At 42.4% G+C, this 26,622-nt stretch overlaps 1 long non-coding RNA gene and 8 other non-coding genes across 9 annotated transcripts in view; all 9 read left to right on the plus strand.

Moving 5' to 3' along the window:
• The window catches only part of LOC103910577 (uncharacterized), a 201,147-nt gene that overhangs the window by 5,988 nt on the left and 168,537 nt on the right, over nucleotides 1-26,622 (plus strand). The window lies entirely within an intron of this gene.
• On the plus strand, nucleotides 12,418-12,499 carry trnal-uag (transfer RNA leucine (anticodon UAG)). Its single transcript has one exon. It is a non-coding gene; the product is annotated as a tRNA-Leu (tRNA).
• trnal-aag (transfer RNA leucine (anticodon AAG)) lies at nucleotides 15,405-15,486 on the plus strand. The gene has a single exon. It is a non-coding gene; the product is annotated as a tRNA-Leu (tRNA).
• trnal-uag (transfer RNA leucine (anticodon UAG)) lies at nucleotides 15,967-16,048 on the plus strand. Its single transcript has one exon. It is a non-coding gene; the product is annotated as a tRNA-Leu (tRNA).
• trnal-aag (transfer RNA leucine (anticodon AAG)) lies at nucleotides 16,707-16,788 on the plus strand. The gene has a single exon. It is a non-coding gene; the product is annotated as a tRNA-Leu (tRNA).
• Nucleotides 17,270-17,351, plus strand: trnal-uag (transfer RNA leucine (anticodon UAG)). Its single transcript has one exon. It is a non-coding gene; the product is annotated as a tRNA-Leu (tRNA).
• trnal-aag (transfer RNA leucine (anticodon AAG)) lies at nucleotides 18,007-18,088 on the plus strand. The gene has a single exon. It is a non-coding gene; the product is annotated as a tRNA-Leu (tRNA).
• Nucleotides 18,570-18,651, plus strand: trnal-aag (transfer RNA leucine (anticodon AAG)). Its single transcript has one exon. It is a non-coding gene; the product is annotated as a tRNA-Leu (tRNA).
• Nucleotides 19,133-19,214, plus strand: trnal-uag (transfer RNA leucine (anticodon UAG)). Its single transcript has one exon. It is a non-coding gene; the product is annotated as a tRNA-Leu (tRNA).

Raw genomic sequence — 26,622 nt, forward strand, 5'->3', positions numbered from 1 at the left:
CAGGTCTTAGTTTATTGCTTCAGGTGTGTTTGATATGGGTAGCAACTGAAATCTGCAGGAAGGTGGCTTTACAGGAACAGGGTTGGCCACCCCTGTAGTAGTGTTTCCTCTACTTGTTTGCAGAAAGAACAGGAGCTGTCGATGTCCAAAAAACTGTAAATACTAGAATTTACAGGGTAGATTTTATGTAAAAATTTCCCAGGTAAAAGCCAGGTTCTATTCCAGTCTATATCCTTAACCAAAGACCTCCAGTAAAACTTTCCTCTAGACGAAATTTTCCTTTTACATTGGAAAATTTGACGCGCAAAGCTATTGTTACGTTTCTTATCTAACAGACTAACATCTTCTAAAAGCAAATTTACAGTTAAATGTACAGTGACTTTTAACTAGGTGAACTAAACCGGGTGATATTGCCTAACAACTTTATTAAATTCATTGGGAGAAGTTGGAAAATAGTGGTAAGTTATAAATGGTTCATGAAAGAATGTTCCCTGCATCATCAAACAAGCAAAGGATCCATTTAATATTATTTTGAAACCAACTTTGGAAAAATAATGATTTGTTTCTGATTGTAATATCTTGGTTATTCCATAAGAATAATTTGTGGAGAGAAAAATTGTGAACATAACCAAGCTTCCAAGCAAGCAGACATTGCTGGTGGAATTTAGACAAAGCTAAATGTGCTCCATCCTTGTCTAAAAGAGGAACGCCCAGCGAGTCATTGCCCTTGTTGCTCATGAGCTCAGTAAGAAGCTGTTCAAGTAGAAGGATGGTAGTCTCCTCCCCACGGGTCCTCCTCCGGCAATGGAGAGCCAGCTCCTCCCTGGTGAGATGCTTGTTGACATCAGCATCTGTCAACGCAGGCCAACCTTGGGACATCAACAGTGCTCGCTTTGCTTGGCGTAGCAAAGAAACATCAGCCGCATCCCATTCAAAAATGCACGCAGAGATCCGTGACATGAAGATGGGATACAGTTGATGAGCATCAGTTGAACATCCCACAGCAATCCTGCGCATAAAGTGCCAGATGTCCAATTTCACAGTCAACTCCGGCCATCCTCTAAACCTGGCTTTGAGTTTGGTCTCACCCACATCAGTGCAGCACCCACAGTCCACATACAAAACAGCAGGTGGATCCACACCAGCCTCCTGGTATCTTCTGACCAGCCCATCCACCATCCTGTACCGTCCTGCTCCTTCCTGGGCAGTGAGCACACTTATCAGCACCTGACCAAACTCATTGCCAACAGAGGTGAGCCAGAGTCCTGTTCCTCTTGCTGTCCCGGCCAGCTTTTTTGTGATCTAGATTAGACAGGAGAATAACCATGGTGTATCATCAGATCAAGTAGACTACACAAAGGGTTTTTACCAATGCTGGAATATAATAAAGAAACGATAAATTGATGAATATCCACTAACCTTTTAAGTTGAATCCATCTTCAAGATGGACCCATGGGTTGATGTTATCCTGGCATGGATTTCATTCAAACTTGTCAAGATGTCCTGGCTGTAGACAGTGAGGAGCCACTTGCAGCTTGACACAACTGTAGGTGCTGGGGGCTCCTGAAAGGTGATCGCCAACACCCCAGGTCCACTGAGGAAATCCACACACTGAGTGGTATAGCGGGCCAGACGCTGGAGCCACTCTTCACTGTGGTTTTCCTTCAGTTGTTTGATGACCCTTGTGGGGCTGTTGCCTAGTCCACGCTCACGCAGTAGGCGAATGACTCTTATATCACAGGCGTACCGTAGGAACAGAAGAATATTAATATATATATATATATATATATATATATATATATATATATAATTTGTAAAGTATTTTCATATATCTGTGATGATAGGTTAACAACTGCACGAGGTGTAAAGGTGTTCAATTACTCACTTCTGTGTGAGAATGACCCGAAACTCTGAGCGATGGCCAAGATCCAGCTGCTGCAAGACAGTCTGACTCCAGGACACATGCGAGGCTTTGCACTTGGTACAGATGAGGGTTTCTGTAACCATGTTGTACATCCTGTCGATGTCCAGAACCTGCCGTGCCCTTTTGTGCAGACCTCCACCTGTCAGCTGATGCTGTCCACATGCAGGATTAGGGCAAAGGACTTTGACCATCCACAGCTTGTATGGCATCCACAGCAAAAGTGAATGACAGAAAAATCTGTCTGGAGCTGGAGCCTGATTGTATGTAAGTGCAGGCTGTGGAGGGTAATACCAGAGCTGGAGGTTGTCTCGAAGCTCTGGCTTTCCTTTGGACCCCATTTTAAAAAGCCTGCTGGCAATCCACTTGTGGTCCTCTGGTGGCAAGGTTTCAGCCCAAAGGCGCGGAAGTGGAACAGCTGATGGAGCTTGCAACAATGACCCAGAAGGTGCAGTCTGTGAAGGAAAATAGATCAAACCTTTAGTCTGGTAATGTAAATGCACCTTACATATTTGAGTGAGTACCCTCACATGATGTTATCATGATTATAATCTAAATACCTTTGATTTTAAGTGATTTACCTTTGTTTTTAAATACCTTATTATGTTTTTCAATTCCAAAAATCATTAATAGAATTTCACCAATAAACATTTTCTTTAAAGAAGCAAAAGTATTTTCCAATACAGTTATTTCTCTTTTTCCTTTCTACTTCTTTTCCATCCATTTTCTTTTCTTTTACTACTGTGAACATAAAATATCAACAACAGAAGGCGTAATTTTTGTGATTCTTTGCTTTATTTTTTCCTCTCTTTATTTTGTTAACATTTATACATATATCAAGCTTAGTTAATTAACATCAAGTCAATTTAATTGGCTGGTCTTAAAACCACTTTGTGTGAATTCAGCTGGGGCAGCAAATATGCAAACCAAATTACCTTTTTTTGGACAGAAAATATGAAATTACTTACTGAGACAATGCCGGACGGCTCTGTGGAACTGGTCACTGCCGAAGTGGATGTGAGGACGGGGGCAGAAACTTGAAGGTCCTGTGTCTGTACAAACAAGCAGTATAACAAAGTGCATTTTGTAAATATATATCTATAAGTAACATTAACTAATCAGAATTTTTTGCAACCATTACTTTATTTGAACATTAATGTATAAAATACATTGGAAATGAACGATTGCTGCTAAACTGTAAAATTTTGTCACAGCGCTTCTATGCAGAACAAAAAGTTTAAAGAATGGTGCTTATTTTTAATATATATGTTTTTATGCACTAAAAAAAATACTACAGAGATGTTTTATTGAGATTTAATGTGACTGTACTTAATAAAAATACGAATTTACGTAAAACAAATGCTTATACCAAATTCTCTCAGAAAGCTATGTGGATTATGACAATACTTACAGCCGTGCTTGGTGTAGAAGCACTACACACTGCTGAACTGGGCTGAACGTCAACCTGTGATGGTCTTCTAGCCACACTAAGATTTGGCTTTGCTGCAGCAATGTGGGATCCGGAAAATCTTGGTTTGGTGAACTCAAAAAGGGCAAGACAAAAAGCATTTCAGTAAAAACACTGAGTTCAAAATGGCAAAATGTACACTGCTGTTCAAAGGTTTGCGATCTGCTCAATGTATTTTTTTTATGTTTTAATTATGTTTATCAAGGCTACATTTATTTGATCAAATATTTAGTAAAAACTGGAATAATGTGAAATAATAATATAGGCAAATTAAATAAAGAATAATTTATTCAAACAATTCAAATCAAATAAAATCTACTTAATTTATGAGCAAATCAAACACAATAGAATTCTTGCAAAATATGAGTAATATTAAGCTTTTATATTTTAACAATAATAATTTTTTGAACATTAGTGTATATCACATTAAATTTCAAGCAATTAGAAACTATCTTTCTATTTGTCAGTTGTACAATCAGTTTGATTTCTCTACAGTGTTTCGAGTTCAAGCTGTTTTTTACTACCACCCTCTGCTACTGTTACAGATAGAAATAAGATATAAGTTAGAATAGATTTAATTAGACAACTGGTTCATTGCAAATAAATGTGACACATTAGGCTTTGATTAAAATGATTTTGGATCAAGGAGCAATATGCAAACAAATATTTTTTTTTACTACCAAAGGAATAAAGTATTGCATTATGTTATATACAGTATTATTGTACTATTATTACATCATGCATTTCAACAAAAACATACATTGTATATTACAACATCACACTATGTGTTATATACAGTTGAAGTCTGATTTATTAGCCCGCTTTTTTATTTTTTTCCACCAATTTCTGTTTAATGGAGAGAAGATTTGTTCAGCACATTTTTTTAAACATCAAAGTTTTAATAACTCATTTCTAAGAACTGATTTATTTTATCTTTGCCCTGATGACAGTAAATAATATTTGACTAGATATTCTTCAAGACACTTCTATACCACTTAAAGTGACATTTGAAGGTTTAACTAGGTAAATTAGGTTAACTAGGCAGGTTAGGGTAATTAGACAAGTTATTGTATAACGATGGTTTGTTTTGTAGACTATGCCAAAAAAAAAAAAAAAGCTTAAAGAGGCTCATAATATTGACCTTGAAAAATGTATTCGAAATAAAACAAATAAGACTTTCTCCCAGAAGAAAAAATATTATCATACCTGTGGTAGCAAAAAAAAAAATATATATATATTTTTAAATAAGTACTTTTTCAAGATAATACCTCAGACTCGTTGTTTAGAAAAAGTACAAATTTTAGCTTACACTTAAAATCAAAACAAAGTATTTACTATTAGTGTTTATTATGTATCATTATCTGAAGACAAGAGGTTAAAATGTAGCTTTAAAAACTGTGACCCTGACCATGTAATTTAATCCAATCACAGAAACTCAAACCGACCAATCAGCAAGTGTCTGCTACCCCCCCGCTGTACAAGAGGTGTGAAAAGAAGCAGGTCTCTAGCAACACCTCAACTTTTTTATTGCTTTTTGTTCTTTTCTCTCCTATGTTTGAACTTTGAACTGAACTTTGAACTGAACACCTTGAACACTTGAAACACTGAAATTGTCATTTCTTTTGATTTTTAAAAAAATGTACCATTGACAATTGCGGTGAAATCTTTGATGCCACTGATGGAGTAGACGGGGGCTGGGGCTGGGCCTCAAGTTGTCTCGTCTCCATCACCTCCTGAGCAGGTACAGTAGGGGCAGGTTGTTGCACCGTTTGTGCTGGAGCAGCAGAAGCAGTACTCTGCTGAAAATAAATCACAAAAATACATATAATCATGAAAAAGGAAAGGCATTCTAGTAAATAAAAATAAACACATATTGACTCAAAAATTTACCTTTTGAGTGTGAAAACCACATGTGCATTTCAGCACACCTCCAAGCAAAGTCCTCTGCCCACGAGATTGCAATGGGCATTTCTCAATCTGAAAAAATCATGAAAGATATTGTAGCAGACTGAAGAAGGTCAGGAAGCGTTTAGCAGTCAAAACTTGTCTTTTATTGAACTTTTGCACGTTGCAGACAGAGTAATCCTTTTAGCTCTTCACATAAAACAACTCTCTCTCTTGTGAACCAAAGAAAAACCCCAGATACCTGTCAATCTCTCGAAAACCCGCCCCCTCCCTCTCAAGTGCGCAGACTCCTTTTTCCCGTAATCCAGCCCCTTAAAGCCCTACATTACCCAACATAAATACACGCCAAACTACAACAACCAGGAACTGTATTTAAACCTTTTCTAGCATGCTACACTGCCCCCTCCTCACAAAGTTCCTCGACTTCGAGGGAACAAACATAGTCCTGGAGACGTCTTGGTGGCCTCTTGACTCTCTGAGACCGAGGTGAGCCCCTATCTGCAACAGGGCCACCAGAATGTGAACTTTGTAGCTCAGGAACTGGTGTAGTTTCACGGAGGACATCTATAGTATTAGAACTACCCAACCCGTGTCCCGCCTCATTCTCCAGAACAGGCATAACTGTAGGAGAGGCCAGCACTGTATCTGCTGAAGCACACCCTCTGTACGGAGCCAGTCTATCCCTGTGCACCGCTACTTTCCTGCCTCTTGGTGGCATCTGAACACGGTAAACAACTTCCCCAATTCTCTCCAGTACAATGCAAGGCCCCACCCACTGTGCATCAAGTTTAGGGCACCTGCCCTTCTTCCTCTGTGGGCTGTACACCCACACCCTCTCTCCCGCTGTGAAGTGTCGCCCTTTCGTTTTCAAGTCATAATTCCGCTTCTGTCGGATCCCCGCTTTCAGCAAGTGTTGCCTTGCAAAACTATGAGCGGTTTCCAAAGAGGCCTGAAGCCTACTTGCATACTCAGGGCCCGGTGGCACAGCAGGTGCATCAGGAGGCCTTCCATAAGCCATTTCCCCGGGCGTTCTGATTTCTCTGCCCAACATTAAAAGGGCGGGAGTGCATAAAGTTGAGTCTTGCACAGCTGATCGGTATGCCATTAAAATAAAAGGCAAGTGCCTGTCCCAATCTTGCTGATTGGTTTCAGTTACAATGGCTAATTGTTCTGCCAGAGTCCTATTAAATCTCTCGACAAGACCGTCACTTTGTGGGTGTAAAGGGGTAGTCCTTGTCTTGTGGATCCCCAGTTTTTCACACATAACTGCAAATACACGTGACTCAAAGTTCCGGCCCTGATCACTGTGGATGGACTCAGGGACCCCAAAACGGCTAAACATCCCATCCACTAATGCATCTACCACTGTCTCAGCTTCTTGGTCAGGCAGTGCGTACGCCTCTGGCCATTTTGTAAAATAATCCATAGACGTCAACACAAACCTGTTACCCCTCTCTGAGCGTGGGAATGGGCCCATTACATCTACCCCCACCCTCTCCATTGGCCCTCCTACAGGGAACTGCTGAAGAGGAGCAATGGACCGACCAGGGGGACCCTTACGGGCAGTGCAAGCATCACAACGCCGACAAAAATCCTCTACATCTCTCCTTACCCGCCCCCAGTAAAAACATTGCCTCACTCGATTAAGTGTTTTTGAAACACCAAAGTGTCCAGACCCCACTGTACCATGAGAAGCCCCAATAACCCCCTCACGCAACACTTTTGGTACCACCACCTGCCACCTTTCCTCTCCAGTGGTGGGGTCTTTCCACCCTCTCTCCAACACACCATCCCGCAGACGCAAGCCCTTAAATTTGGCCCATAAAGTTTTTGTTGACAGTGACATAATAGCCACTTCCTCCCACGGAGGTCGTTGTTGGGCTTGAAACCACTGAATTACTGGCTGCAGGTCTACATCTTGCTCTTGCAGCCGCTTCCAGTCCTCTATGCCCACAACCTCCATTGCTGCACACACCAGTGTATCCCCACACTTACAATCAGCAGAATTCTCCCCTGCATCAACATTCCCCAGCTCTCGGTCCCTGGCTTCCTTCTTGTCGCAGTAGCGACACCCAGCTATCGCACACGGCCGGCGAGACAGAGCATCTGCGTTTGCATGGCTCAACCCTGTACGGTGAACTACCTTCATGTTGTACGCCTGAAGTTCTTCAATCCAGCGTGCCAGTTGGCCTTCTGGCTCTTTAAATGACATAAGCCACTGGAGAGCAGAATGGTCAGTGCGTACTGTGAAATGTAACCCACACAGGTAATACTTAAAATGTCGCACAGCAAAAAGCATTGCAACGAGTTCCCGCCTGGTAACGCAGTACCTGCGTTCAGCCTTACTGAATGCCTTGCTATAGTAGGCAATGACTCTCTCCCCACTAGCCCCCACCTGAGAGAGAACTGCCCCCATACCCACATTGCTGGCATCTGTGTCTAAAATGAAAGGAAGTGCCGGATCAGGGGGGGCCAAGATTGGGGCTGTAACCAGAGACAGTTTCAGGGCAGCAAAAGAATCCTGACACTCCTCCGTCCACCTAAAGGATTTATCCTTCTTCAGCAGACGGAAAAGTGGGTCTGCAATGCTGGCAAAACCCTCCACAAACCTCCTGTAATATGACGCTAAGCCAAGAAAACTTTTAAGCTGCTGTGCTGTTGTGGGAGCAGGCCAGTTGCTCACAGCCTGCACCTTCTCTTCCACTGTGCCAATTCCCTGTCCTCCCAATTTGTGCCCTAGAAATGTCACCTCCTTCCTAAAGAATTTACATTTTTCTGGGTGCAGCTTCAAGCCAGACTCACTCACACGAACCAGCACATGACTGAGGGATTCCAGTGAGGTTTGAAAAGAGCTACCATGAACCAGTATGTCATCTAGGTACACCAGACACTCAGACCTTGGAATACCCGACAACACCTTGTCCATTAACCTTGCAAACGTGGCAGGTGCATTGCAGAGACCGAAACAGAGCACCCGGAACTGCCACAGCCCTCGACTGGTGCAAAATGCTGTTTTAGGCCTTGCATCAGGCGCAAGCGGTACCTGCCAATAGCCAGAACGAAGGTCCAAGGAAGTGAACCATGAGGACCCCACCACCAGGTCCAGTGATTCGTCGACACGGGGAATGGGGTAGGAGTCCTTTCTGGTCACTTCATTAAGGCGTCTGTAGTCAACACAAAATCTCCACTGGCCCCCCTTCTTAGGCACTAAGACTACCGGTGCAGCCCATGCACTCTCGGAGGGCTCAATTATCCCTGCTTGTGCCATTTCTGTCAAGGCCTTATCAGCAGCATCCTGTCGTGCAAAGGGGAGCCTCCGTGGCCGCAGCCTAACAGGTGTGGCATCTCCAGTCTCTATTTCATGTTGTACTAGGTGTGTTTGCCCCACATCTCCCTCCCTAAATGCAAAACAGTGTTTGAATTTAAACAGCAAATCCCAAAACTGCTTCTGCTGACACTCATCCAAGCCCTCACAATTCTTACACCATAACTCCCTCAAATCCCCCAACCCTGTCTCCTCCCCAAGAGGGGAAATCAGAGTGCTGGTTCCCTGCCCTTGCATGTCATGGAATTGTGGGGCCACCCTGGGATAGACCACAGGCGGAGCAAGGGCTAAGGAAGTAGGAGAGTTCTTTACCCCTTGAGGACTGTTGTCAGCTTTGTTGTGGTTTTGCAAGTGTGGTATATGTTCCCCCCCATTAGGCTTCCCATGAGAAGATTTTGCCTCTAGAAGGCCTGTAAAAGACATATCCCTGTCATTTCCAGTGGACATGACAACCTCAGGACCCCCTTCGAAACAAAGCATACCATTTTTCAAGTCTAACTTACAGCCTGCACTTCTTAGGAAGTCTAGACCGAGAATACAGGGGTCCTGGACAGTAGCCACCCACACTGAATGTTGTAATGTCTTCCCTCCGACAGTGAGCTCCACCTCCCCTTTACCCTTCATTGGTGCAAGTTCCCCTGTCACTGTGCGTAACAGAACAGTGGTGGGATCCAGTCTGGCATTGGTTGGTACCAAATCTGGTCTCAAGACCGTTACAGTAGAGCCTGTATCCACCAATGCCACACATGGAACTCCTTCTACTAAAATTGGTACATGACAAAAATCACTAACACATGTTCGACCCACCACAACTACAGACTCTTTGGGCCCATATTTCCCCTCCCCCAACAAAACATGTTTTCTCTTCGTTTGCCCCACTCCTTTGACCCCTGATGGAAAAGTCTCATGGTCGGGATGAGAGTTGAGGGTCCGCACATCCCCGCTCATGCGGACCCCAGGCCGTTTCCCTGGTTCCCCGCTACATTAGGACACTGTCTGACTAAATGTCCAGTCTGACCACAACCCCAACAAACCCTTGGTCTCGTGCGAGGACGTTGCTCGGCTTGAAGTGTCACAGATCTAATTAACTCAGTTATCTCTGAGACCCAGGCTGGTCTTTCACTTAACCCCTCCCCCACATCAGCAGACCTTACTGGAACAATATTGTGATGACTCTCTTCCAATTTAGGGGTTCCACAAACAATTTCTCTCTCCAAAGCCATTTCCAAAGCATCCTGTAGGGTATGTGGGTGGGCCAGTTGAGTTTGTCTGCGGAGCTCCACAGGGGCCAGGGCCTGGACGAACTGGTCTCTTGCAAGCTCCCCTTGAACAGAGGGAGGCATGTGGGCATATGCACGTCGAGTCAGATTCTCAATGTCGTTTGCTAAAACTCTCAGCTGCTCTCCAGGAAGCCTGCGTCTATTATTCAGTTCAGAACGCAGGAGGCCTGACTGTTCAAATTGGCCAAAACGTTGTTTCAGAGCACCGACAAGTGCATTATAGTCATGTCTGTGTTCAGGGCTTAGAAGTAACAAGCAGGACAGGGCATCGTCAGTTAGGCACATAGCCAATTCAAGAGCTTTGCGGTCCTCTGACCAGCCTCCAGCTCGAGCCAGCAATTCAAATTGAGCATGAAAAGCTTCCCAATCAGCTTTGCCTGAAAATTTGGGTGTTTTAACAGTCACTATAGCTGTAGCGCCGCGGCCGCCACTGCATTCATATGCGTCGGCAGACAGCGCGGATCCGTGGGCGCCGCCATGTTTATTTACATCGTCAGGCAGCGCAGCTCCGTGGGCGCCGTCATGTCCATTTTTATCCGCACCCGGCGGGGTTCCAAAGGTGCCGCGGCGTATATTTACATCAGCCGACAGCGCCAACCCTTGGGGGCTGCTATGTTTGTTTTCATCAGTACCTCGCGTTGTAACATGGGCGCCGCCATGTTTGTTTGTTTCTCTCGTGACTGTTCGGTAACTCTCGGCGGCACTCGGCTCTGGTAACGAAAGCCCGGCATCTGCTGCCATCCGCCTCGTGGCATCAATCACACGAGCTCTGTGAGATTCCCATCGATCTTCCTGCTTAATCAAGTGCTCAGGAGGCGACATTGATCCATCCAGAGCCCCACGAAACCTTTGACTTTGGTCCTTAGATTCGGACTTTATTTTTCCTTGGGTCTTCTTCCACATCGCGTTGGTTGCAGGACGAAAAATAAGTAAATGCGGCTATCCAGTTCACTTCTGACACCAGTGTAGCAGACTGAAGAAGGTCAGGAAGCGTTTAGCAGTCAAAACTTGTCTTTTATTGAACTTTTGCACGTTGCAGACAGAGTAATCCTTTTAGCTCTTCACATAAAACAACTCTCTCTCTTGTGAACCAAAGAAAAACCCCAGATACCTGTCAATCTCTCGAAAACCCGCCCCCTCCCTCTCAAGTGCGCAGACTCCTTTTTCCCGTAATCCAGCCCCTTAAAGCCCTACATTACCCAACATAAATACACGCCAAACTACAACAACCAGGAACTGTATTTAAACCTTTTCTAGCATGCTACACTATATTAAATAATTTTATACAATACAAAAAACTTTTATAACTAAATAAGAATTTTTACTCAATGACTCCCTTAATAAAGCATACAATAGCTCTGTAAATTAATTTACCACTGTTTCTAGAATGTGTTTAATATTTGTCTAATATGTAATCGTACAGTTTGTATCTCCAAAAACGAAAAGAAGAATAAAAGGAACTGGACAGGAACATTTCAGGCCTTAAAACCACATGCTGTATACTGTACTCATAATCCCTTCCCCCACCTTTTCAGATCTCTCTCATAAACGGTCAAACTAACTAAATTATTCGACGTAAATCTCAAAATACATGCAATTTAAAACACTTTAATATTTAAAAACAAGTATGACATGTTTTACACAGATACTGTACTGAATGTACTGAAGCCTAACAAGTTAACGTTACTCTGTTAAGCAAATTTCAACAAACGTTATATCATGTAAACGAAATACACACCCTTTGATAAATCTCATGCCACTTTTTTTGTCGAGGAGCTGGCCTGTTTCCCTCATTTGATGGCCAAACTCCTGTGCTGGCAAACTTTTTCAAACGTGAAATCCAGTCAGCGTCTGACATGGCTTTATGAGATTTTCCAGACATTTTTCTGCTATAAATTAAACGGTTTTAAATTTAAAGTATCCAAATTTGAAATACAACACACTAAAATATTAATTTGTGCAATTGTGTAGTTTTTCCTACTTTTTTTAAGAAATCACTATCGGAAAAAATCCTTTACTGTAAGCAAAACGATGCTGTGCTCTGTCGAATGATGCTGTTCGTTGAATATCACTGATGGTCAATGAACTTTTTTGACCTCTGACCCGCCTCCAGAGGACCGCGTCATTCCTTCGTGTACCTTCGGCTCAGTTCGGAAAATTGATTGACATCTGACTGACCTGTTTGACTGCACACCTAGCGGTGATTCTTGGAACAGTTCCTCCCCCGCGGCTTCAACATTGTCTCGACTCTGATTGGTCAAGTGTTGAAAATGTTGAGAATTCCGGTCCGCGATTGGCTGCAAATGTTGAAGCGCTGCAACGTGATTGGCTACAATGTTGGAGCGAATCGCTCCGATTGGCTCTCATCTTCAACATTTGTGAAATATTGTCAGACTATCCTTCGGCAGCTGGCGTTCAGGCTCCAGTCTCTTCGGGGGCGTGGGTTCGAATCCCACCGCTGCCAGGCAGTCCTTTTAGGATGCTTGAGAATGACCTCTCTACATCTAGATACATCTAGGGTAGCGTGGCCGAGGGGTCTAAGGCGCTGGATTTAGGCTCCAGTCTCTTCAGGGGCGTGGGTTTGAATCCCACCGCTGCCAGATGTGATTTTAAACACGGACAAACTGCTTGAGTGCGTGCGTGTTCTCAGTGACCGCTGGAAATGAGAGAGTACATTTAAGTTGGCAACTAATCAGTATAATGTGTTCTTTGAAACTCACGGCAGACTCGTTGGTGTGACAGCAACACATCCCCAAGCTCGAATCTGCTCAGGAGCAAGTGTCTTTCCCACGATTAGATTGCAGCATCTTAACAAAGTCTGCACTGGAAGTCTCTCTCTGCCATTGCTCCTTTTAGCAAGAGCACCCTATTGAAACAGGAACAGTAAAGATTCACAATTAGAGTAGTAATACTCTATAACTGGATTTGAATATAATAACAACAATGTGGGGTCTGCTGTGATGGAATCAGTAACTCACTCTTTTGTGAAATAACAGTTACCTTGTAATCAGGTGCTTAAATGCATCGCAGCTGGCTGCCGTTTGGAGTAGACTTCAAATGCCTTGAGGTGTGCTCTAATAGACATTTACATTTACATTTTACATTTAGTCATTTAGCAGACGCTTTTATCCAAAGCGACTTACAAATGAGGACAAGGAAGCAATTTACACAACCAAGTGCAACAATGAATAAGTGCTATAAGCAAGTTTCAGGTCTGTAAAGTCTAAGAAGGGAAGTATTAGTAGTATTAGTTTTTTTTTTTTTTTTTTTTTGTACAGTTAGTGTGATATTCAGAGAGGCAATTACAGATTAGGAAGTGTAGTGGAGACTAAATAGTTGAGTTTTTAGTCGTTTCTTGAAAGTAGCGAGTGACTGCTGTTCTGATGCAGTTAGGGAGTTCATTCCACCAACTGGGCAGATTGAGCGTGAGCGTGAGCGAAAGTGATTTCTTCCCCCTATGGGATGGAACCACGAGGCGACGTTCATTCACAGAACGCAAGTTTCTGGAGGGCACATAGATCTGCAGAAGCGAGAGCAGATAAGAAGGTGCAAGGCCAGAAGTCACTTTGTCGGCAAACATCAGAGCTTTGAATTTGATGCGAGCAGCAACTGGCAGCCAGTGCAAACGGACTAGCAGCGGAGTGACATGTGCTCGTTTAGGTTCATTGAAGACCACTCGTGCTGCTGCATTCTGGAGCAGTTGAAGAGGCTTGATAGAGTTAGCTGGAAGCCCAGCTAGTAGAGAGTTACAGTAATCCAGTTTGGAGAGAACAAGAGCTTGAACAAGGAGTTGAGCTGCATGTTCAGATAAGAAGGGTTGGATCTTTCTGATGTTATAGAGTGTGAATCTGCACGATCGAGCAGTTCTAGAGATGTGGTCAGAGAATTTTAGTTGGTCATCAATCGTTACTCCAAGGCTTTTCACCATTTTGGATGCAGTAATGGTTGCCCCATCCATCTGGATTGAAAAGTTATGGTGTAGAGTCGAGTTGGCAGAAACTACAAGCATTTCCGTTTTTGCGAGGTTCAGCTGAAGATGATGATCTTTCATCCAGTGTGAAATATCCAACAGGCAGGCTGAAATGCGAGCTGGAACCGAGGGATCATCAGGATGAAAAGAGAGGTATAGCTGGGTATCATCAGCATAGCAGTGGTAGGAGAATCCATGTCTCTGGATGACTGGTCCTAGAGATGATGTGTAGATGGAGAAGAGAAGTGGCCAAAGAACAGAGCCTTGAGGTACCCCAGTGTTTAGATGCTGTAGGTTGGACACCTCACCCCTCCAAGACACCCTGAATGATCTGTCAGTGAGGTAAGATCTGAACCATTGTATAACAGTGCCCGCAACGGCCAGTGACTCGAGCGTAGATAGCAGGATCTGGTGGTTGACAGTGTCAAAAGCAGCTGACAAGTCCAGCAAAATGAGGACTGATGATTTAGAGTCTGCTTTAGCCAGTCTGAGATCCTCCACGACCGAGAGCAGGGCAGTCTCAGTTGAGTGGCCTTTCTTAAAGCCGGATTGCTTGTTGTCCATGAGATTGTTTTGAGTAAGAAAGTCCAGGACTTGATTGAACACTACTTTCTCCAGAATCTTGGCCATGAATGGAAGCAGGGATACTGGTCTGTAGTTTTCAAGTAGCGTATGGTCCAGGTTGGGTTTCTTTAGCAGTGGGGTTACCCTAGCCTACTTAAATGAAGTGGGGAATAAACCAGAGTCAAGAGATGTGTTAATTATGTGAGTCAGTGTTGGTATGACTGCAGGAGAGATGGCTTGCAAGAGATGAGAGGGAATGGGATTGAGTGGACAGGTGGTTGCATGGCTAGATAGCACCAGTTTGGACACCTCAGACTCAGAGAGCTGAGAAAAAGAGGTGAGTGTGTGTGGTGTTGGTGGTGTACCTTGCGTGTTTGTTGTAGGTGCAGCAAATTGAGCACTGATTTTTGCAGTTTTGGTGCAAAAGAATGTAGCAAAGTCATCAGTAGTAAGTGTGGAGGATGCGGGTGGAGGAGGAGGATAGAGGAGGGAGGAAAATGTTTTAAAAAGTAGGCGAGGATTAGTGGCATTGTTGATTTTCAGACGGTAATATGTCTGCTTTGCCGAAGTAACCTCAGCCGAGAAAGAGGACAGAAGAGTTTGGTATGTTAAGAGCTGTGCAGGATTTTTAGTTTTCCACCAAATTCTTTCTGCAGCTCGAAGTTTTGAGCGATGCTCACGGAGAGCATCCGAGAGCCAGGGTGCAGGAGGACTGGCACGGGCTGGCCTGGATGCAAGAGGACATAATTGGTGTAGACATGATGCTCTAGACATGATGCTGTATCCAGTAATAGAGACAGAACTGTGCTTGACAGGAAGGTGGGAGTGCTTCCTAAGCTAGTATTAAGCAGCTCTCTTTCTTTGTGGAGGAGCTCCAGCAATGCATGGCCAAATTCAACTGATTTCCCAGCGCTGTTGCGCTACGTGAAACAAGTTGATGTGAAAACTGCTCAGGGAAAGCAGCTTGGCAAGGTAGCGTGGCCGAGCAGTCTAAGGTGCTGGATTAAGGCTCCAGTTTCTTCGGGGGCGTGGGTTCGAATCCCACCACTGCCAGGCAGTCCTTTTAGGATGCTTGAGAATGACCTCTCTGCTTGAGCAAACATACTTGTAAAGTAATACTGCATGCTTTCACTCACATCCAAACGTAGACTCCTTGGCCAAAGTTGAAGGGCTTCACTAGGAAGCTCGGCGTCCTCTCTGCTTCCGTAAAATTGGGCAGAAAAGGGACCACTGCATGGAGTCATCTGGGATAGCGTAGCCAAGGGATCTAAGGCGCTGGATTTAGGCTCCAGTCTCTTTGTGGGTGTGGGTTCAAATCCCATCCGCTGCCAGGCAGTCCTTTAGAATGCTTGAGAATGACCTCTCTGCTTGAGCAAACAGACTTGCAAAGTGATACTGCATGCTTCAGCTCGCATCCAAATGTAGACTTCTTGGCCAAAGTTTAAGGGCTTCACTAGGAAGATCTGCGTCTTCTCTGCTGTTCTGCTTCCGTAAAATTGGGCAGAAAAGGGACCACTGCAAGGATACATCTAGGGTTGCGTGGCCGAGGGGTCTAAGGTGCTGGATTTAGGCTCCAGTCTCTCTGGGGGCGTGGGTTCGAATCCCACCGCTGCCAGATGTGATTTTAAACACGGACAAACTGCTTGAGTGCGTGCGTGTTCTCAGTGACCGCTGGAAATGAGAGAGTACATTTAAGTTGGCAACTATTCAGTATAATGTGTTCTTTGAAACTCACGGCAGACTCGTTGGTGTGACAGCAACACATCCCCAAGCTCGAATCTGCTCAGGAGCAAGTGTCTTTCCCACGATTAGATTGCAGCATCTTAACAAAGTCTGCACTGGAAGTCTCTCTCTGCCATTGCTCCTTTTAGCAAGAGCACCCTATTGAAACAGGAACAGTAAAGATTCACAATTAGAGTAGTAATACTCTATAACTGGATTTGAATATAATAACAACAATGTGGGGTCTGCTGTGATGGAATCAGTAACTCACTCTTTTGTGAAATAACAGTTACCTTGTAATCAGGTGCTTAAATGCATCACAGCTGGCTGCCGTTTGGAGTAGACTTCAAATGCCTTGAGGTGTGCTCTAATAGAGACAGAACTGTGCTTGACAGGAAGGTGGGAGTGCTTCCTAAGCTAGTATTAAGCAGCTCTCTTTCTTTGTGGAGGAGCTCCAGCAATGCATGGCCAAATTCAACTGATTTCCCAGCGCTGTTGCGCTACGTGAAACAAGTTGGTGTGAAAACTGCTGAGGGAAAGCAGCTTGGCAAGGTAGCGTGGCTGAGCGGTCTAAGGCGCTGGATTAAGGCTCCAGTCTCTTCGGGGGTGTGGGTTCGAATCCCACCGCTGCCAGGCAGTCCTTTTAGGATGCTTGAGAATGACCTCTCTGCTTGAGCAAACATACTTGTAAAGTAATACTGCATGCTTTCACTCACATCCAAACGTAGACTCCTTGGCCAAAGTTGAAGGGCTTCACTAGGAAGCTCGGCGTCCTCTCTGCTTCCGTAAAATTGGGCAGAAAAGGGACCACTGCATGGAGTCATCTGGGATAGCGTAGCCAAGGGATCTAAGGCGCTGGATTTAGGCTCCAGTCTCTTTGTGGGTGTGGGTTCAAATCCCATCCGCTGCCAGGCAGTCCTTTTAGGATGCTAGAGAATGACCTCTCTGCTTGAGCAAACAGACTTGCAAAGTGATACTGCACGCTTCAGCTCGCATCCAAATGTAGACTTCTTGGCCAAAGTTTAAGGGCTTCACTAGGAAGCTCTGCGTCTTCTCTGCTGTTCTGCTTCCGTAAAATTGGGCAGAAAAGGGACCACTGCAAAGATACATCTAGGGTAGCGTGGCCGAGGGGTCTAAGGCGCTGGATTTAGGCTCCAGTCTCTTCGGGGGCGTGGGTTCGAATCCCACCGCTGCCAGATGTGATTTTAAACACGGACAAACTGCTTGAGTGCATGCGTGTTCTCAGTGACCGCTGGAAATGAGAGAGTACATTTAAGTTGGCAACTATTCAGTATAATGTGTTCTTTGAAACTCACGGCAGACTCGTTGGTGTGACAGCAACACATCCCCAAGCTCGAATCTGCTCAGGAGCAAGTGTCTTTCCCACGATTAGATTGCAGCATCTTAAAGTCTGCACTGGAAGTCTCTCTCTGCCATTGCTCCTTTTAGCAAGAGCACCCTATTGAAACAGGAACAGTAAAGATTCACAATTAGAGTAGTAATACTCTATAACTGGATTTGAATATAATAACAACAATGTGGGGTCTGCTGTGATGGAATCAGTAACTCACTCTTTTGTGAAATAACAGTTACCTTGTAATCAGGTGCTTAAATGCATCGCAGCTGGCTGCCGTTTGGAGTAGACTTCAAATGCCTTGAGGTGTGCTCTAATAGAGACAGAACTGTGCTTGACAGGAAGGTGGGAGTGCTTCCTAAGCTAGTATTAAGCAGCTCTCTTTCTTTGTGGAGGAGCTCCAGCAATGCATGTCCAAATTCAACTGATTTCCCAGCGCTGTTGCGCTACGTGAAACAAGTTGGTGTGAAAACTGCTGAGGGAAAGCAGCTTGGCAAGGTAGCGTGGCCGAGCGGTCTAAGGTGCTGGATTAAGGCTCCAGTCTCTTCGGGGGCGTGGGTTCGAATCCCACCGCTGCCAGGCAATCCTTTTAGGATGCTTGAGAATGACCTCTCTGCTTGAGCAAACATACTTGTAAAGTAATACTGCATGCTTTCACTCACATCCAAACGTAGACTCCTTGGCCAAAGTTGAAGGGCTTCACTAGGAAGCTCGGCGTCCTCTCTGCTTCCGTAAAATTGGGCAGAAAAGGGACCGCTGCATGGAGTCATCTGGGATAGCGTAGCCAAGGGATCTAAGGCGCTGGATTTAGGCTCCAGTCTCTTTGTGGGTGTGGGTTCGAATGCCATCCGCTGCCAGGCAGTACTTTTAGGATGCTTGAGAATGACCTCTCTGCTTGAGCAAACAGACTTGCAAAGTGATACTGCACGCTTCAGCTCGCATCCAAATGTAGACTTCTTGGCCAAAGTTTAAGGGCTTCACTAGGAAGCTCTGCGTCTTCTCTGCTGTTCTGCTTCCGTAAAATTGGGCAGAAAAGGGACCACTGCAAAGGTACATCTAGGGTAGCGTGGCCGAGGGGTCTAAGGCGCTGGATTAAGGCTCCAGTCTCTTCGGGGGCGTGGGTTCGAATCCCACCGCTGCCAGGCAATCCTTTTAGGATGCTTGAGAATGACCTCTCTGCTTGAGCAAACATACTTGTAAAGTAATACTGCATGCTTTCACTCACATCCAAACGTAGACTCCTTGGCCAAAGTTGAAGGGCTTCACTAGGAAGCTCGGCGTCCTCTCTGCTTCCGTAAAATTGGGCAGAAAAGGGACCGCTGCATGGAGTCATCTGGGATAGCGTAGCCAAGGGATCTAAGGCGCTGGATTTAGGCTCCAGTCTCTTTGTGGGTGTGGGTTCGAATGCCATCCGCTGCCAGGCAGTACTTTTAGGATGCTTGAGAATGACCTCTCTGCTTGAGCAAACAGACTTGCAAAGTGATACTGCACGCTTCAGCTCGCATCCAAATGTAGACTTCTTGGCCAAAGTTTAAGGGCTTCACTAGGAAGCTCTGCGTCTTCTCTGCTGTTCTGCTTCCGTAAAATTGGGCAGAAAAGGGACCACTGCAAAGGTACATCTAGGGTAGCGTGGCCGAGGGGTCTAAAGCGCTGGATTTAGGCTCCAGTCTCTTCGGGGGCGTGGGTTCGAATCCCACCGCTGCCAGATGTGATTTTAAACACGGACAAACTGCTTGAGTGCGTGCGTGTTCTCAGTGACCGCTGGAAATGAGAGAGTACATTTAAGTTGGCAACTATTCAGTATAATGTGTTCTTTGAAACTCACGGCAGACTCGTTGGTGTGACAGCAACACATCCCCAAGCTCGAATCTGCTCAGGAGCAAGTGTCTTTCCCACGATTAGATTGCAGCATCTTAAAGTCTGCACTGGAAGTCTCTCTCTGCCATTGCTCCTTTTAGCAAGAGCACCCTATTGAAACAGGAACAGTAAAGATTCACAATTAGAGTAGTAATACTCTATAACTGGATTTGAATATAATAACAACAATGTGGGGTCTGCTGTGATGGAATCAGTAACTCACTCTTTTGTGAAATAACAGTTACTGAAATTCAACTGATTTCCCAGTGCTGTTGCGCTACTTGAAACAAGTTGGTGCAAAAACTGCTCAGGGAAAGCAGCTTGGCAAGGTAGCGTGGCCGAGCGGTCTGAGGCGCTAGATTAAGGCTTCAGTCTCTTTGGGGGCGTGGGTTTGAATCCCACCGCTGCCAGGCAGTCCTTTTAGGATGCTTGAGAATGACCTCTCTGCTTGAGCAAACAGACTTGCAAAGTGATACTGCACGCTTCTGCTCGTAGTGGTCTAAGGCGCTGGATTTAGGCTCCTGTCTCTTCGGGGGTGTGGGTTCGAATCCTACAGCTGCCAGAAAAAGTTTTTAAATATGGCCAAACTGCTTGAGTGTGTGTGTGAGTCTCAGTGAACGCTGGAAATAAGAAAGTACATTTAAGTTGGCAACTAGTCAGTATAATGTGTTCTTTGAAACTCACGGCAGACTTGTTGGTGTGACAGCAACACATCCCCAAGCTCGAATCTGCTCAGGAGCAAGTGTCTTTCCCACGATTAGATTGCAGCATCTTAACAAAGTCTGCACTGGAAGTCTCTCTCTGCCATTGCTCCTTTTAGCAAGAGCACCCTGTTGAAACAGGAACAGTAAAGATTCACAATTACAGTAGTAATACAGTGGGGAATAAACCAGAGTCAAGAGATGTGTTGATTATGTGAGTCAGTGTTGGTATGACTTTCTGACACAGAAATGAAAATAGCCTCACCATTTACTTTCCATTGTTTGGTTTTAAACCTTGATGAGTTTCTTGATTCTGTTGAAGACAAATTATGATATTGTGATAAAAATGCTAGCTTACTTTGTGTTCCAGAAGACAGGAAATGTTTAAAACCACATGATGGAGAGTAAATGGTAAGCTCATTTTAATATTTAGGGTAAACATCCATTTCATGCTTGCCAGTTTGCCTTCATACTAAAGTTCACTTTTTTGTTCTTTTTTGAAGACCTGATGGTGCTGAAAGAAGAGACACATCAATGGAGTGAAATAGAAGAGAAACAACAAGAAATAATGAGTGATGAAAAACCCACACTCACTAAAAAGACTTCATCACACAGAAAACCTCGGAAATCCAAGTCTAGGTGTAATTTCAGCTGTAAACAGAGTAGAAAGAGTTTCAGTCAAAAGCCAAACCTTGACCACACTAGGGAGAAACCTTACACCTGCAAACAGTGTGAAAAAAAGCTTCTATAAAACAGGAAACTTAAAAGTGCACATGAGAATTCACACTGGAGAGAGGCTGTACGCATGCTAACAGTGTGGAAAAAGCTTCTATTCTACAGGAAACTTGGCAGTGCACAGAAGAATTCACACTGGGGAGAGGCTCTATTCTTGCCCTCACTGTGGAAAGAGTTGTAAGCAAAATGGCAACCTTGAAGTCCACATGAAAACTCACACTGGAGAGAGAAGCTTTATTTGTACACAGTGTGGGAAAGGTTTTTCTCAAAAACAAAACCTTACCATCCACATGAGGATTCACACTGGAGAGAAACCTTACACATGCACAGAGTGTGGTAAAAGGTTCCCACATAAAGGCTCACTCAAACACCACATGATAACTCACACCGAACAGAAGCCGTTTGCATGTGCTCAGTGTGGAAAGAGCTTCACAACCAAAGCTAGAATCATGAATCACACGAATGGTCATACTGGAACCACAGTGTTTACATGTGATCATTGTGGAAAGAGTCTCTCATGCAAAGACTCCATTAAGCAACACATGAAGATTCACTCAGGTGAGCGTTTTCGATGCAGTGAGAGTGGAAAGGTCTTCAAACATAAAAGATGCCTCGTCAATCACATGAAGCTTCACAATGGAGAGAAAAAATGAGGCCTTGTCCAGCAGAGCTTAAGGCTTTCCTGGGATAGCATGGGATAGCATCTCGGGACAAGTGTGAACTCCTGAATACATCTCAAGTTACTGGAATGAAACCCTTTGAACCTGAAGATTTAAACTCAATAACTAAAGAGGGGTGAAGATGTGCCAGGTTGTGAGAGTTTCTACAGGGCTGCAAGAAAGCAAAATAACTCTATATGTGTTTCAAGTTATTATGAACTGAAAACCAAATTTGTGCACATTGCACACTGCAATCAAATGGTCGGCACTGAAAAGAGAATTAGAAAGATTAGGGAGGAGAAAATGTTTGGGGATATGCAGGGTAAACTGTCCTACACTCTTAGATTGTGTTTTTGATTATTCACATTGTTTGATTTTCACTCCCTTGAACAAACACCGATTTGCCTCCAATTTTGGGCTTTTGTCTGCAGTTTCACAAAACATGTTGGTGAATGAAAGTCCACCTAAACTCGGCCGGTGTGAACTTGCAATGACAGTGAGAGACTGATGCAGACTCCATAAAGCCCTGTTCAGACTACACAATGCCATTTGCCAGTTACCACAGATCAGATTTTTGTCAGATTATGAGATTTTGACTTGATAAACTCTTGATGTGTTGTGGGTACAAATGGAGACTTTGGTTTCAAAACACTACACTTTTATTTTGATGGACATATTTTAGAAAATAAACAAGTTTTCTTCATGAAGACAATTAAACTTTCTATGGACAACTAGTTTCCCTTAAAGAAATGTTCATGTGAAAACTCCCACATTACTACAAATAAATCAGTGTATGGGAAACCCAGTGTTGCTATTGTGAATGAGAACATGAGTGATTTGTTAGCTTACATGCTAATTCCAGTACTCATTAGACTACTGAAGGACTTCAGCTATCTGTAAATTCCAAATATTATTTATATGCATTACATATTGTACTACTCATGTGCACTGATAGATTATATTGTGTGCTGTCTGCAAGTGGTGTGTGTGTGTAGGTTATAGTTTTAGGTTTATTGTGTTAAAGGTAAATTATTTTAAGAGTAACAAGTTATTTAATTATTAACATTCTGATTGTTCCTATATATATATATATATATATATATATATATATATATATATATATATATATATATATATATATATATATATATTTATATATATATTAGGGATGCACCGATATGTATAGGCCGATATTTATAAATATTTCAAAATGATATATTTTTATACAGCAAACTTCATAAAAGATTGAACTTCTTTTATGAACTAAATAGTCTATACTCAAAGCAAAAAAGCTTTAACTTCAAAATTGCAAGGTGATTATAGACCTATATTCAAGATTTCACATAAATCAGCATGCAAAAAATACATTACTTCCTTTTCTTCATAGCAAATTAACATGCAACTTGACTGTTGCATAAAATTAAGAAGGTTAAATAACAAAATATGATTTATTCAACAAGCAAATTAAATATATTTAAATAAGATGAGAATAAAGCACTAAGGACTGAAACCAGCTCAAATGTTCTTGAATAAAACGTGTTACAGTGATGTACACATGTACAAATACGTCATGTACGAAAAAGCCTTTTTTAGAGGTGTTTTGACAGTTCAGAGCCACCGTACAAGTAAATAGCTTACAGATAGTACGTTTAGAAAATGCGGCACAGATTCATGCTATTTGGCGTTTTAGATTCTTTCGAACATGTAGCTGCTGCTTGTCAATCAGATGCGTCTGCGCTTGTTCTTGCTGTCAATTGCGGGGGGAAAATGATCGATGAAAAGTTTATGATAAACCGCTGAGTTTTACTCAACTGTAGAGGAAGAGTTGCCATCAGAGTCAGACTTTCATACAAAACCTGCAATGAGCTGACTTTATGGCTAACAGAGCTGAATATAAAGACAGAATGAGCCGCTGGTCGAGAGCCTCTATGACTGGATTCACCTCTCCCCCGTGCTACAGTGTGTGTGTGTGCGCGGTGACAGCTCGCGCGCTCGTCATAATCAATATGAATATTTCGATCAAACTGAATACATCTTACATCAACAACACATGACAAGCAACGTGTTGATAATAACAAATAATCAGATTACAAACAACTGTTTACACTTGTTGTAAAATGTGCGGGTCCAGTTGCAGTTTGGTGTGTGTGTGTGTGAAGCATAGAGGGAGAGGGAGAGAGAGAGGAGCAGTTTTTGAGACTATTTTAGGTTACTGATTTGTTGTACCACACGAAAAGTAATAAATATTTTGGACCAAGTTACATGTGTCCTCGTTCATTCACCGGCTGCAACTAAAAGAGAAGGCAATTCACCACGAAACTAATATTATTCGGCCCTGGAGTAATAAGTTAAGATCCCCTGCTATCTCTACACAACAAAGAGACAGAGCTGGAAAGGTTTACATAGTTAATATTTTTCCTGAGGCGATTTAAAGCAAAATACACAATGACACTCAATCAAACACATCTACAATGATAAGGAACATGGTTACTTACTGACTTATTAACGCACAGCAATACCACTTGAAGAAATTACAGACTTTGAAGGAATAAACAGTGTGAAGAGAGATCCATTATAGTGCAGTGGGCAAGTCTGAACAAGTTCCGCCCACGCGTGCGCAGCGCGCAAGTCTGTACAATTACATAATTTATCGGCTTAAAGATATCAGCCGAATTTAGACATCGAATCAATAACGATAGTCCTAAAAATAGCATTTATCGGCCGATACCGATATGGCCGCCAATATATCGTGCATCCCTAATATATATATATATATATATATATATATATATATATATATATATATATATATATATATATATATATATACTATTACTAACCAGCAATGATAGGTGAGCAAAATAAAAATTGAAAGAGGATACTTTTATTAGGCCTTTCATGAGTCTAATAATCTCAAAGTCACACTTAAAAAGAAGGTCCAAAAACCTGCATTTATAAATGAAGAATGTTTTGCAAAGCATAAAAGGTTGTTAACCAGGTAATGCTGTGTACAATTTGTTTTAGTTACACCAAATTTAACTTGTTTATTGTAAAAAGGGTTTAAATGGATATTGACATGAGACATTCTGTATTATGCATTACGTATTATGAGTCATGAGTAGGGCCAGAAAGAATCTGTCAACGTTTTTTGCTATTTCTGCGAAGAATATTGATAAAAATCTGTGGATTTCTGCCAAAATATTTTGGGAGTATTATAACTAAAACCTAAATATGTGAAACAAAAAATATTATCTTTTAAACTTTTATTTAATGTTTAAAATGCAAATCCAATTAGATACACTTTATTTGATAAACAAAGCAAGTCACTCATATAATATTTCTACTAAAAGACAAAAATATTACTGTAAAAACTGCATTGTACATAAATCAGATAAACATTTTCATATTAGTCAATAATATTACTGTATTTAATTTAAAAAGTGAATAAATATATATTTACACAAGTAAATAAAATAGAATTAATGATCTGCGCGACATTATGTGTTATGAGTCATGTACATGAGTATATGCAATTGTATAAACATGCTCAGTGTTTTCAATAACTTTCACAAAATTGACAAGTTCTCCTCAGTATCAACTTTTAATCTCAGGAATTCTTTTGATGGAGACACATCATTAATCATTTTAACTGAAGTTCTTTAATTTTGGGGAGAATTAGAAAAGAAATGTAACTTTCTTATTTTTCTAATTCCTGTGAATTAAATTACTTTAAAATAAACAAGGTCTGAGCTGATTATATGACCACAGGTATGCTCAGTCCAGAAAGACTAGGACCTCCATGCAAAAATGAATGGCCTATCATCCGGCCAGCCATCTGGAACAGGTTGCTGTCCCGTAGTACAGCAGATGCAGAAGGTACACGGTGGTTTTTTTCCCCCTCAAAAAGGGCTGTAGTAGATGAACCTAAAAAATCCAATCAGTAAGAATTAACTAATAGTACTAGTTGTATAAAATCTGTAATAGCCCAAAAGCAAAAGAGACATAAAACATCAAATCACATCTGTAAAATTCTAAACAAATGTTTTCTCTGTATGCACTGTGGTGGTACCAGTCAGCATCGATCTGCATTGCCCACCAGTAAATAGAAGATAATGTTATGAACATTTTACATCTTATCAGGTGTGCAAAAGGCTTCTCAAGTACAGTGCACGAAATCATACAGAAAAAGGTCAGGGTTACAGGCAGTGTTGACGAAAATTAAAATTATATATTTATATATATATATATATATATATATATATATATATATATATATATATATATATATATATATGTATATATGTGTGTGTGCGTGTGTGTATGTGTGTGTGCACATGTAACCGAACTGCAACCAATTACAAACCCAAATTTAAAGTGAAGCCAGCCTTCAGTTTTTGCATCATCATTGACAAAATATGGCGGTTAACTCCCTTGCCAACAGCTGCATCTCCTAAAAAAAATACAAAATGAAGCAAGTTCGTTGCACAAACTGTACAGACTATAAGCGATTCAAATTATTTTAATAATAAAAAAGGAGTACCAGTCAATCTATATTTCAATGGAGTGGACCAATTAGCACTGTTCATTTTATAAAATGAAACCAGGGTACTATCTTGTTCATCCATAGTATCAAACTGGTTGATGAGTAATGATAGAGATGGACAGTGTGAATTGATGGAGAGCAACTCATCACAGAACATTCGAGATGATTTGAATGGGTCAATTTCATTTTTCCATGCTAAAATCAAATGAACAATTTATCTAAATACCATTTTACAAGCATAGTTAAATAACAATACAAAAAAGATAAAAGAATAAATGAATAAAGATGCACTTATCATTTTACAGTACAACAGCACTAAAAAAAAATTAAATGTGTTGTGTCTAACCTGCAGACAGGGATGTTGAAGATTGTGCAGTTGAGGGTCCTGGCAATTCTTCTGTATTTAAAGAGCCCATATTATGGGTTTTTGAAAATTCCCCTCCATGTAGTGTGTAACACAGCTCTAAGTGAAGTGAAGTATCCAGCTAAGGCTTAAATCTGTAAGAATACAGTGTTTAAAACTGTTGATTCATCTATAAAAGAGTCGACTCATAGTGCTTCAAACGAGTCGCCTTGATACCGACTCATTAGGTGTTTCGCCATGACGTACGAACGAAA

Source organism: Danio rerio, chromosome 4 (assembly GCF_049306965.1).
Source record: "Danio rerio strain Tuebingen ecotype United States chromosome 4, GRCz12tu, whole genome shotgun sequence".
Classification (NCBI taxonomy): domain Eukaryota; kingdom Metazoa; phylum Chordata; class Actinopteri; order Cypriniformes; family Danionidae; genus Danio; species Danio rerio.